Source organism: Erythrolamprus reginae, chromosome 2, assembly GCF_031021105.1.
Source record: "Erythrolamprus reginae isolate rEryReg1 chromosome 2, rEryReg1.hap1, whole genome shotgun sequence".
Lineage (NCBI taxonomy): Eukaryota > Metazoa > Chordata > Lepidosauria > Squamata > Dipsadidae > Erythrolamprus > Erythrolamprus reginae.
Genome location: NC_091951.1, coordinates 334,566,520 through 334,580,445, shown reverse-complemented (window position 1 = coordinate 334,580,445; position 13,926 = coordinate 334,566,520). Strand labels below are relative to the sequence as shown.

The 13,926-nt window shown below is 44.8% G+C and overlaps 1 protein-coding gene across 2 annotated transcripts in view; it reads right to left on the bottom strand.

Annotated features, from left to right (window-relative positions):
• Positions 1 to 13,475, bottom strand: part of PDZD2 (PDZ domain containing 2) — a 458,739-nt gene extending 445,264 nt beyond the window's left edge. Inside the window, exon 1 of one of the 2 annotated variants that reach the window (XM_070743494.1) lies at positions 13,283 to 13,475. The gene's annotated coding sequence lies outside the window, so the exon portion shown is untranslated. The remainder of the gene's footprint in view (positions 1 to 13,282) is intronic. The other variant, XM_070743493.1, reaches the window with a different exon arrangement.
• Positions 13,476 to 13,926: the final 451 nt, after the last annotated feature.

Below are 13,926 nucleotides of genomic sequence, written 5' to 3'. Positions count from 1 at the left end.
CATCCTGGACACAAACTGTTTCAACTCCTACCCTCAAAACGACGCCATAGAGCACTGCGCATCAGAACTAGACACAAGAACATTTTCCCAAAGGCCATCACTCTGCTAAACAAATAATTCCCTCACCACTGTCAAACTATTTATGAAGTCTGGACTACTATTAATCTTATTGTTCCCATCACCCATCTCCTCCCACTAATAACTGTAACTTCGTTGCTTGTATCCTTATGATTTACATTGATTGATTCCTAATATGATTTGATTGCTTACTTGTACTCGGATTATCATTAAGTGTTGTACCTCATGATTCTTGACAAATGTATTTCTTTTATGTACACTGAAAGGATATACACCAAGACAAATTCCTTGTGTGTCCAATCACACTTGGCCAATAAAATTCTATTCTATTCTTTCCTAGTTCTTAAAGTCTCAGATCTTCAAATCACTTTGTTGTTCCATGTGTGTGCCACTGAGAGCTTATGCACCGGAGACAAATTCCTTGTATGTCCAATCACTCTTGACCAATAAAGAATTGTGTTCTGTTCTGTTCTGGTCTGGTCTTCCCTATCCTACTCTACTCAACTGAAATTGTGAGCAAAAAAAGCAAAGTATGACCACATGCAAATGAATACCGTATATCTTGACTATAAAGAAGCATGCATTAGTATAATGTATGTTGTTTAAAAAAAGATGAATTGTAAATTAGATGTCTCTGGCTTAAGATGGCACTAATACCATAATCCTTGACATTGTTACCTGAGTGTAAATCCCACTGAACACATTAGTTACATCCATGCCAATGGGCTTAGTCACTGGTTAAATGAATAAGGAGTTACTTAATGAATCAATTTGCACCACAGAGGAAACTATACCCTAATATGTTTTATGCAAAACTACAAGGGTAGGAAGTTAGCATCCACCTAGAAGAATGTAATATTCTGGTAAATATTAAAAAGGCAGAATATTATATTTCCCTGGATGAGAAAAGGAAAAACATGTTTTTAACGATAAAACACCTTCCTGAAACTCCCTGCCCCCCTTCAGCTCCAAGGTGATGGGTTTAAAGACATAGCCCTCCGGATGTGATAGGATTAGCCCTCTACCGATCTCACCACATGGAAAGATTACATCACCCAGCAAGGTTCAACCAAGCCTGAGACACAGACAGCCTACAAAGTTAGCTAAAAAAACCTGACCCCTGGGAGTCTGACAACCAATCAGAATACATTTCTTACACAGGAACAGGAAGCTCTAAGATGAGACCCAAGAGAGGGCATAAATCTATCTATCTCTACACTCCATGTGCTTTTTTGCCCAGGATTTCAAACTGTGTGGTACTGTCCACCATTAAACCATCTTTCCAAATAGCCTCCATGTTTCCAGTGTCTTGGAACTGAACCCAGATGGACATTTCTTGCAACACAAGCTAGTCCTGAATTCATTCTGTATTTTATTGAATAGTTAAACTGTTCAAGTTCACCTGTAGCAGTTGTATTGACAGCAGAAGTCTGGATGGTTTTAAAAAGGACTGTTGGATCCTGCAGAATTAGGCTGTTCATGTTCACAAATAACAATGGCTTGAATCATAAGCAGCGAGCCTTAAATGCTGGTTGCTGAAAAGTGACCATTGAAAGGGACGAGTGGTTTGTCTTGCCTTGCAATGGAGCAATATTTCTCCATTCCGGAGGGTTTAAGATATGTGGACTTCAGCTCCCAGAATTCCCCCCCCCCCCCAGCATGCTGGTTGGGGAATTCTGGGAGTTGAAGTCCACATACTTTAAAGCTCCCAAGTTTGAGAAACACTACAAAAGAGGCTTGGAAGTTTTCCATAGTCATGAAGCCTTGTGTCATTTCCCCATTAACTCCTGTCAGTCTGTTCTACTTGAGTCCTTTTTATACCAAAATAAAGAGAGGATATGTATCACTTCAGCCACGGTCCCGTGAAGACGAAGCATGAAATGACAGATGGGGAAAATGACTCCATTCATAATGTTCATTCATAATGTACTCAGTGCAAACATTTTTAGTAGGTCAGATCGAAAAACTGTCCTGCTCTTCCCATTCATCTGAACTCACCCAGTCAGACAGACAAAGGAGGTTCGCACTTCATGTTAAACCATGGTTTACTTTATCGTAAATAAATCCAGAATCCAGAGCATGATACCATAGTCTTTCGAGACTGAAGGATGCCAACTTTATTGTGATTTATTAAAACACAATTAGCAAGGTTTGCACAAGAGACTAAGATACAGGCAAGTAATCCTGTGATGTTAAAACACAGCACAAACCATGTTATGCACACACGTCTGCAGCCAAATTTTTTAGTGCCATACTGTGGGTGTGGCTTATTTTGTGGGTATGGCTTAATGGTCATATGACTGGGTAGGAGTGGCTTGCCGGCCATGTGGCCAGGTGGGAGTGGCTTGAACAATCATCATCGTTCAAGTGAACTGTTAAGTCCTCGACTTACAACCTTACCAGTGTTTCTCGCTGGGGTGACAATTTGTTTTGCGTTTCCTGTGCTCTCCTTCCTGGTTCGCCCCCCCCCCCCCCACCTCAGGCTGGGTAGCTAGGCGAACGGGTGCTGCCAGAAGCATAAATGCTGCCAGCGCCCCTTCCACCCACGCCTTCTGCTTACACCTCAGGCGGGAGGTGGCCGTGTGAGGCTGGAGGGGAGCCGGGCAGGAGAGAGGGAAGCTTGTCCGAGGCTGGAAGGAGGAAAGAGGAAAAAAGCAAGGAGCACAGATGCAGCAGCAGCAGCAGCAGCAGGGGGGAAAAGGAGAACCGAGCCGAGACCAGTAATCCAGGAAGTGACAGCTGCCAATCACACCCAGCTTCATTTGTGCCGGTGGAACTGTGTTCCACCCCGTCCTGCCTGCTGTCCACCCCTTTCTGCAGTATATACCATAGAGACATAGGTTTGTGATGGTGAACCTATGGCATGTGTGTCACAGGTGGCACACAGAGCCCTCTCTGTGGGCATGTGACCTGTCGCCCACCTCAGCTCCACTGCAAATGTGCATGCCAGTTATGTGTTCTATACCCCATTGCTATTGCTTCGTGGGTATGCTCATGTGCACACACATTTCTGCGCATCTGCAGAAGTGTCCTGGGTGGGTGGGCAGAGCCTCCCGCCACCACTGCTACTGGTTCCAAAACCAGTAGTAACTCACCACTGGCGCAGGCGCCTCCCACCAGCCAGCTAATTTTCAGGTATCTGCCACACGTGTGCGGAAGGCGGGGTTCATGCGAGAGATGCATGCACATGCGTGGGGGGTCGTGAGTGCATGTGTGAGAGTAGAGAAGCACTGGGGGATCACGCAGACATGGGGCAGGGGGAAGTAGAGTCTGAATTCATAGCCATTTACAACGTTTTTAGACTTAGAATAACTTTATTGTCACTTTGAATGTACACTAATGGGCTTACACTAAAATGAAATTTAAGAACGTAAGAACATAAGAAGAGCCATGCTGAATCAGGCCAAAGCCCAGCAACTCCAGCATTCTGTGTCACACAGTGGTCCACCAATTGTCCTTGGGGACCTTGAGCAGAAAGAGAAGGCAAGACCCTCCCTTTCCCTTGACCCGCAACAAATGGTACCCAAGGGAATCCTGCCTGCCTCAACCAACGTAGAAGCGGCACATGGACATCCCTTTCAATAACCACTGATACACTTGGCATCCATGAACCTGTCTAATCTTGCCTTGAAGCTATCCAGGCTGACAGCTGTCACGACGTCTTCTGGAAGTGAATTCCATAAATCAACGACCCACTGGGTGAAGAAATATTTCCCTTTATTTGTCCTCACTTTCTTACCTATGAGTTTTAGGGAGGGGCCCCTCATCCTAGTATTCTGTGATAGAGAAAAGATTTTTTCTCTACCCACCTTTTCCGTCCCATGCATGATTTTATACACTTCGATCAAGTCACCCCTTAAATGCCGTCTTTCAAGGCTGAAGAGACCAAGGCGTTGCAACCTGGTTTCATAAAGGGGGCACTCCATTTCCTTGGTCATACTTGTTGCCCTTTTTTGCACCTTTTTCACTTCCATTATATCCTTCTTGAGGTGCGGTGTCCAGAACTGTACACAGTACTCCAAGTGTGGTCTCACGATTGATTTGTACAGAGGCAAAACAACACTTATCGACTTATTTTCAATTCCCTTCCTAATCATGCCAAGCACGGAATTTGCTTTTTTTTCACTGCTGCTGCGCACTGGGTTGACATCTTCATTGAGCTGTCCACCAAAACCCCAAGATCCCTTTCTTGGTTTGTCTCAGAAAGCTTGGTCCCCATCAGTTGGTAGGTTTAATTGGGGTTCTTTGCCCCGATATGCATAACTTTGCACTTGTTTAGGTTAAAATGCATTTGCCACTTTGTTGCCTACATTTGGTTGCCTACAGCTCTCCAAAGGGTCTCCACCTCTAACATACATTACGTAAACTTTATAAAATAAACAAATAAATAAATACAAAATTATGCATATACCCACCTATATTATATGACACAGAGAAACAACAGTCTAGTTCAGATGTATACATGTACATGGCAAGAAAAACAAAATTTTGCGAGTTTACCAACAGGAACAAAGCTGTTACAAAATCTGGCAGTATTGCTATATAGATAGATTCCCCAGTCACATCACTGCAATTTGATGAAATTGACATTTTTGGTTTCCAGAAAAACCTGGTCCGTTAGCCAACAATGGATTTGCTTAATGACCACAGTAAAATAGATCGCAAAATTGGGTCCAGTCACGTAGTTATGACCATCACAACCTATTGCCATAATTGCCAGGCTCAATTACAAATATAACTCAAGGAGCGGTAGATGATGATGATGATGATGATGATTATTATTATTATTATTATTATTATTATTAATTGAATTTGTATGCCGCCCCTCTCCGCAGACTCGGGGTGTCTAACAACAATGATAAAAAACAGCATGTAACAATCCAATTAATAAAACAACTAAAAACCCTTATAGTAAAACCAAACATACACACAAACATACCATGTATAACTTGTAATGGCCTAGGGGGAAAGAATATCTTAACTCTCCCATACTTGGTGATAAAGGTGGGTCTTGAGTAATTTGCGAAAGACAAGGAGGGTGGGGGCCGTTCTAATCTCTGGGGGGAGTTGATTCCAGAGGGCCGGGACCGCCACAGAAAAGGCTCTTCCCCTGGGGCCCGCCAAACGACATTGTTTGGTCGACGGGACCCGGAGAAAGCCAACTCTGTGGGACCTTATCAGCTGCTGGGATTCGTGCGGTAGAAGGTGGTTCCGGATGTATTCGGGCCCAATGCCATGTAGGGCTTTAAAGGTCATTACCAGATTGCTCCCAGTTTGGCCCTGTTCAGTGAACCAGTAACAGCAGCGGCGGGATTTACATCCCATTACTAAACTCAAGAGCTATCTGTATAGAGTTGAAAGGAGCATTAGGTGCATAGAGTCTATCTCTCTGTTTACTATGAAAACCACTTGACTGGTGTGCTATCGGGTTCCTGCTTGGGCAGGAGGTTGAACTTGATGGTCTTCATGGTCCCTCTCAAATCTAACAATCAATCAATCAATCAATCAATAAATAAATAAATAATCCCAATTATATCTCTTGCAGATGGCTTTAAGTCCATCCACTCTCTCTCCCTCTCTCTCCCTCCCTCCCTCTCTCTCTGGGTAACTGGTTCCATCATGAAACTAATTGACTACATACAAAGTTTTTCTAAGCATTTATTCAAAATTTAACATACGCTTGTTATTCTATGTTTGGGGAGAATGTATCCTCAAGTTTTGATGTTCTGGCAAAAGTGGATTGTTATTTGCTGATCTTTAAAATGGGGCAAAACAAATGACTGTTTCTATGGACTTGTGGGAGGACAATACTGTACAAGCAAGGCCAAAAGTGTATCAAATGTAAAAGTTATAAGTTATCCAGAGACCGGAATATGAAATTATGGACAAGATAAGAATATCCGTAACTGGTGATAACAATCTTTAATACTTTGCTATGCTAATCTGGCCCTTGTAGTGGCAGAGCACTTCCTTTCTGATAAAAGAATCAAGTCTTGGTTGATAACAATTTGTTTCAGCAAGTTTGCTGCGGGGTTTCCCTCTGGGACTCTTTGTTAGAGAATCAGGTCAGACACTGAGTGTTGGGACCTTTGAAGTATTTTCCAGACATCACTTCAATAGATTGATGTCAGGTTTATTTCATCCTATTATTATTATTTTGCATGTAATTTTCTCTCTTGTGCTTCTCCATTTAAGGGAGAAACACATCTGGACAGTGTTGTAACGCACCCCATTCTGTGATTGGAAGCTTCACTAATCTGTGCTCAAGTCCCAACTGAAGTGTTATAGTTGTGATGGCGAACCTATGGCATGCGTGCCACAGGTGACATGTGGAGCCATATTGGAGGACATGCAAGACTTTGCCATGTTTCAGCTCCATGCATGCTGATTTTGGGCCTTGGGAAAGGCTGTTTCATCCTCCAGATGCTTCAAGGAAGCTTCCCTGAAGCCCAGGAGGCAAACCCCCCCTTCCAAGCTTACACCCCTTCCCTCCCCCCACATTTTCCACTGGCAGCTCCATTTTCCTGGCAGAGATACCGCAGGCTGGCCCTTCACTGTTTCCAGTCTGCCCCATGGGCCAAAACTGCAACCCAACAAGAAATTTGGTTCTGCAACCCAACAAGACCGACACAGACTTCAGAGGATAATCAGAACTGCAGAAAAAACAATTGCTGCCCACCTGCCTTCCATTGAAGACCTGTATACTGCAGGAGTCAAAAAGAGGGCGGTGAAAATATTTACTGACCCCTCGCATCCTGGACATAAACGGTTTGAACTGCTACCCTCAAAGCATCGCTACAGAGCACTGCATACTAAGACAACTAGACACAAGAACAGTTTTTCCCCGAACACCATCACTCTGCTAAACAAATAATTCCCTCAACACTGTCAAACTTTTTACTAAGTCTGCTCTTCTATTTCTACTAGTTTTTTCTCATTATTCCTATCACCCTTTTCCTCCCACTTAGGACTGTATGACTGTAACTTGTTGCTTGCATCCTTAAGATTTTTATTAATATTTACTGTTTCCTCATCGCTTATTTGACCCCAATGACAATCATTAAGTGTTGTACCACATGATTCTTGACAAATGTATCTTTTTCTTTTATGTACATTGAGAGCATATGCACCAAAGACACATTCCTCGTGCGTGCAAGCACACTTGGCCAAGAAAGAATTCTACCTACCTACCTTCCTACCTACCTACCTACCTATCTTACGCAGCTTCTCCACATATCCATGAGTCTGCGGAGAGGGGCGGCATACAAATCTAATAAATAATAATAATAATAATAATAATAATAATAATAATAATAATAATAATAATAATAATAATAATAATAACAATCCCTTCATTAAAGCATCAATGCCTTGGTAATAAATAAACCAGTCAATCAAGGTACATCAAGCAAACACTGTTTACGTTTGGTAATAACACTGACCAAGCCCCATGGCCTTCTGGGCATGTGACAGCTTTGTGCCTCAACAACGCAACTGCAGACACTCAGCAATCACTGCTGAAACAACCATATTCAGAGTACTCAGTCATTCTCTCAACCCCTGCCATTCTCTTCTCTCTCCTAGGACAGTCACAAACAAAGTGGTTGGAAGTCAGGGGGGCTTGCAAATCTGACTCATAAATAGATTTAAAGAATAAAACCAAAAGTTCCACACTGAAGCAACCGGGATCATTATCATCACCACTGGGAAATTATAGTTTGTATTTTTATAGAGAGCAAATGTGGTCTACTAGTTAAGATACCCAGCTGGAAAGTGGGAGACTGTGAGTTTAGTCCTTCTTCTTAGACATGAAAGCCATTTATTCTTTCTCAGCCCAAGTCACCTTAGAGGGTTTTTGTTTTTGTTGTTGTAGGGTAAACAGGAGGAGGATGGTGTATTAAATATGTTTGCTACCTTGAGTTATTTATAAAGGCAGGATACAAATAAATAAATGTAATTTGTAGGATTCGTTGCCTGGCTTAGAGTGCTTGCACAATCTACTACACCACCATTCGTATTTTATGCACTTATTAAAGGTCCACCTTAATAACGATACTATAGAGCAATGCACTTCAAGACAATTAGGCACAAGAACAGTTTTTCCCCAAACGCCATCACTCTGCTAAACAAATAATTCCCCCACCACTGTCCAACTATTTACTAAGTTTACACTACCATTAATCTTCTCATAATTCCCATCACCCATCTTCTCCCACTAATGACTCTATGACTGTAACTTTGTTGCTTGTATCTTTACAATCCTCAGAGAGAGGCGGCATATAAATCCGAATGAATGAATGAATGAATGAATGAATGAATGAATGAATGAATGAATGAATTTATATTGACTGGTTCCTTGGATTGCTTATTTGTACCCGGACTATCATTACATGTTGTATCTCATGCTTCTTGACAAATGTATCTTTTATACTGTATACACTGAGGGCATCTGCACCAAAGACAAATTCCTTGTGTGTCCAATCACACTTGGCCAATAAAGAATTCTATTCTATTCTATTCTATTCTTAGGACTTAGGCCAGAGAGGAAACATGAGCAGATTAGCTAATTCTACTTTAATGTAAGGTTATTATTATTATTATTATTATTATTATTATTATTATTATTATTATTTATTAGATTTGTATGCCGCCCCTCTCCACAGACTCGGGGCAGCTCACAGCAGTGATAAAACAATATACAATAACAAATCTAATATTAAAAGTCTAAAATAACAATTTAACATTAAAAAGTCTAAAAGCCCCATTATTTAAAAAACATACACACAAACATACCATACATAAAACTACATAGGCAAGGGGGGGGGATGTTACATTGACAGAATTGTGCAAAACCGAAGCCCTTCTCTTTTTATTTATTTATTAATTAGATTTCTATGACGCCCTTCTCGAGGCGACTCTCTTCCCCCTTCTTCTTTGAAGCCCCAAAACTAGGAAGGTCTCCTCTGAATATCTCGCCCCACCTTCATTCCTAATATAGCTGCCTTTTATCTGACTATTCCCTTGGTTGTGTCTCCTTGCCCTGTTTCCCAAGGTCATTCTCACATACCACTGCATTAAGTATGTAGTAATAACAGGGCCCAGTTTCAATAAACCAAACCTGCTTCATCGGCAGCTTGCATATATATACTTGTGGTCTGTGCTGATTTATCTGCAGCCTAGAAATAAATAGGAAAATGCAAAGCCCCCTCTACCTTGAGTGAAGGGGCTTTTTCAACGTCATTGCACAATTTCCTGGGAGGCCCAGCCGGAAGGGAGCACCTCTGTTTCACAGATAATGCAATCCCTGGTTCCTGCCCCCTCCCTCGTTTGCTAAACATGGACCCTGCAACTTTCTATCTGCATTGTAATAGAATGGCAGAAATCCAGTTTGGTCTCGTGGACTTCAGAGGATAATCAGAACAGCAGAAAAAACAATTGCTGCCAACTTGCCTTCCATTGGGGACCTGTATACTGCACGAGTCAAAAAGAGGGCAGTGAAAATATTTACTGACCCCTTGCATCCTGGACACAAACTGTTTCAACTCCTACCCTCAAAACGTCGCTACGGAGCACTGCACACCAAGACAACTAGACACAAGCACAGTTTTTCCTGAATGCCATCACTCTGCTAAACAAATGATTTCCTCAGCACTGTCAAACTATTTACTAAGTCTGCACTACTATTACTACTATTTTTTCCCATCATTCCTATCACCCATTTCCTCCCACTTATGACTGAATGTCTGTAACTTGTTGCTTGTATCCTTAAGATTTTTATTAATATTGATTGTTTCCTTATGGCTTATTTGACCCCTATGACAATCATTAAGTGTTGTACCTCATGATTCTTGACAAATGTATCTTTTTCTTTTATGTACACTGAGAGCATCTGCACCAAAGACACATTCCTCGTGCGTGCAATCACACTTGGCCAAGAAAGAATTCTACCTACCCTCCTACCTACCTACCTACCTACCTATCTATCTAGGATAATATTTGTAGTTCAGGGTTGAAATGAAGGGGTCATTGATGCTTACCTCTCATAAGCACTAGACAAAATTAAGAATGGAATAGAATAACAGAGTTCGGTCATTTATTTATTTATTATTAATTGGACTTTTATGCCGCCCCTCTCCGAGGACTTTAGTCCAACCCCCTTCTTTCTGAGTCCATTATTATTACCCTAACTAAGTAACATCATCAGTGCTAGATGGGCAATGAAACCTTTGCTAGAAAATTGAAGAGGACAAGAACGAGTCTACAGAGTGGGGCGGCATACAAATCAAATCAAACAAACAAACTCAGGTAAACCTTGAAGGCACAGATTAACTTCTAAAGGCTTCTAAGACCCTTTAAAAGAATGCAAAGTATACCATCTAATTTCCATGAATAAAATGCAGTATTTTGTTAGTAACTAATATCAATCATTTGCAGTTGTCTGCAAGGAGTATAAAATCCTTCCATTCCCCACCTGGCGGGAACAAGAAAGGAAGGAATGAAAGAAAAAAGGAGGTAGAAATGGAGGGAACAAGGAAGGAAGGAAGGAAGGAAGGAAGGAAGGAAGGAAGGAAGGAAGGAAGGAAGGAAGGAAGAAGAATGAAATGAATGGAGGGACGGAGGAAGGAAGGACTTTTGGGGGAGTTTTGTTTTTTTTTCTCTCAACATACATTCAAACAATATAGTGTACCATCTAATTTTCCAGGAATAAAATGCGGTATTTTGTTAGTAACTAATATCAATCATCAAAAAAAGTTGCAAAAGTTTTTTTTCCTAATTTTGTCATTTAGTTACATACATTTTCTTTTAATTAAATTCCCTCCAGGTTCACCTTGAAGGGACATAAACAGTACCGGTACACGGTACAGGTTCCGCCAGAAATCTGACAACACTAAAGGGTTCCCCTGCCCCACCACCTTGTCACACCTGAAGAAACCTCTTGGATGAGAAGCGAAAGGTCTTCAAAAGAAAAAAAGCAAGAAAGCCCAGTTAAGTTACCTCCTGAAAAAGCACCATGACCTGGATGAGTGAGAATCTCTACAGACTTCTGCCTGCTTAGAACAGGGGGTCTCCAACCTTGGCAACTTTAAGACTTGTGGGCTTCAACTTTAAGCCTTGTGGACTTGTGGAGTTGAAATGCACAAGTCTTAAAAGTTGCCAAGTTTGCGAACACTGTGCTAGAAAGCAATCAAGCTCAGGGAGTGTGTGACTTGCATTGGCTAAGCTCACCATCTGCTTAGAGGAGAGCAGGTTCACCACCACTGCCCTCCCCCCATTCAATCTCTGCCCACCGTCCTTCCTCACAGAGCTGCACAGAAGCGCCAAGCCCCTTCCCTACTCAATGAGGCAACCCAGTTTTCCATGGCAGCTGCCAGCCGGGTGGGCAAAGAAGGGCAAAGAAGCCTCTGGCAGCTGCCGCTCTTTGGGAGGGGGAGGGAGGGAGCCTTCGCTTCGGATCCTGACAAGTTGCGGCAGCTGCTCTTCTCTCTCAGCCGGCCGGCCGGCTGGGCACTCAACACACCCTGGCCTGGGTGGGAGCCCGAGGGGAGGGACGGGCAGTGGTCTCTCCTTTCCCAATCCCACCTGCCCCTCAGATGCCGGACTGCAATGCCCATCCCTCGCACCTGGAGAAATGTGCCTTATCTCCACTTCGGAGTCAGCGGACAGAATACCCAGCTGCTGTGGCCTTAGAGGTAGAGCTCTTGCCCTCACAATCAGGAGGTTGTGAGTTCAATCCTAGGTAGAGGCCGATGTAGAGTCCCCCTCGAGCAAGAGGGTTGGACTAGATGACCTCCAAGGTCCCTTCCAGCTCTTGTCTATTCTAAATAAGCCTCCAAGTTGTGGGATGCGCCACAACTACCGAAGGCAAGGGAGGAACATCTTGGCTGCCAAAAATGAGCAGATTGCTGCACACGGAAAAGATGGCAAGGAGAAAAAGGCTGGTGGTCTTGAGAATTTCACCTGAGATTTTTTTGAAGAGGAGATTGGACAGCATTTTCTCTGAAATGGTTTAGGGGCTCATGCTTTGGGAGGGGTTATTTATTTATTAGATTTCTATGCCACCCTTCTCAACCGATTCAGGGCGGCTTATAACAGAAATAAATACAAATACAAAGCGTGTAAGAAATCTAATATTTTTAAAAAATCTAAAATCCTAAAAAACCCATTTTCCTAAAAAAAAAAAAACCCCAATCATCCACATTCACCCAATTGGATTAGCCATTCGTGACATCTGGACGGAGTTACTTCTTAACACTCACAGGCCCCCCATGCCTGCCGGCAAAGAGGGGTCTTCAGGGCCTTGTGGGAGGAGGGAGTTGGTTCCAAAGGGTTGGACTAGATGACCTCCAAGATCCCCTTCCAACTCTGGTTAAGCCTCAGCTCCAGCTTGGGGAAAAGCTCTCCTGGCTCAGCACAGCCTCCCTCCCCATCATCATTATCATGGGACCTCATCTCCCATCATCCCCAGGCAGTCATGGCTCATGGGTTTTCCTCACATCCCAAGTTTAAGGCATCAGGGGAGAAACGGCGGGAGAGACCCTCACCCCCCAATTTGTCCATAGAAGGTATTTATTTAATTTGACTTCTAGGCTGCCCTGAGTCCTTCGGGATTGGGCGACATAGACGTCAAAATAGATGGATAGGTAGGTAGGTAGGCAGGCAGGCAGACAGATGATTAGGTAGGTAGGTAGATTAGATAGATACATTACAGAGAAAGAAAGAAAGAAAGAAAGAAAGAAAGAAAGAAAGAAAGAAAGAAAGAAAGAAAGAAAGAGGAGCCAAGACGGGACGGGTCGAGGCTTCTCCTTCCATCCGGGGGAAGCTGCCGTCCGGGGTCCCCGAGAGGCGGCCGGGTCTTTGGCGCGCGCAACTCAAAAACTACTTCGAAAGCCGGAAAAAAGACAACCGCGCCGTCCCCCCTTCGCCCCAACCACCCTCGCCGGGCGGGCTTCACCGAGGCAGATTCCAAGCGAGGGCGCGGAGGGGGCCCGGCCGGGACCCTCCCTCCGTCCCTCCTTCCCTCCCTCCGCCCCTTCAGGGGGGCTCCGGTAACCCCAGTCCCAGCCGGGAACCGACTCGGGGCGAGCCCAGCCCGACGCTCCGGCCAGCCCGAGAGGGTCCCGAGGCGCGTCACTTACCGGCGTCCTTGCCCTCCCGTCCCGACCCCTTCGCCGAGCCCCCGCCTACCTCTCCCGGTCTCTCTCACCTGCTCCTCACAGTCGGGGCGCTGCTGGGAGGTTTCGCGCCTTCCAAGCCGGGATAATAATAATAATAAAGACCCCCTCAGTTGCGACGCGCAGCGCGCGCCCCCTCGAGGAGGGCAGCTCTGAGGCGGCCGCCCAGCCTTCCTCCTCCTCCTCCTCAGAAGCGAAAGGCGGGCGAGGGGAAAGGGGCAGCGCCGAGTTCCGCCGGCCGCCCTCCCGCACTTCGCTTCTCCGCAGCCGAGCCGGCGCTTCCCCGCCCGCCTTTCCCTCCCTCCCCTCGGCGTTCATTCAAGCTGAGAGCGGCCCGCCTGCCCCAGCCGAGAGGGAGGGGCGGGGCCGTCGCCGGGCGCTTGCTGAGGCTGCGGAGGGGGGGGGGGGAGGATAGAGAAGATTCCTGATTGGTGGGGCGGAGAAAAATCCTCTGAGTGACAGGCCGAAGCGAGGGTTCTCTCACCGGTCGGCCAGATCTCTGGAGAAGGAGAGCGATGATGAGCGGCTTGCGGCCGGCGGTTCGGTCCATCCAGGCTTGCGATGTGGAGCGTAGAGGGAGAATATCGAGAGTCGGAGGGGACCCTGGAGGTCATCTAGTCCGAACCCCCCCCCCCCCTGCTCGAGCAGGAACCCTTCTTCCATCTGGGACAAGCGG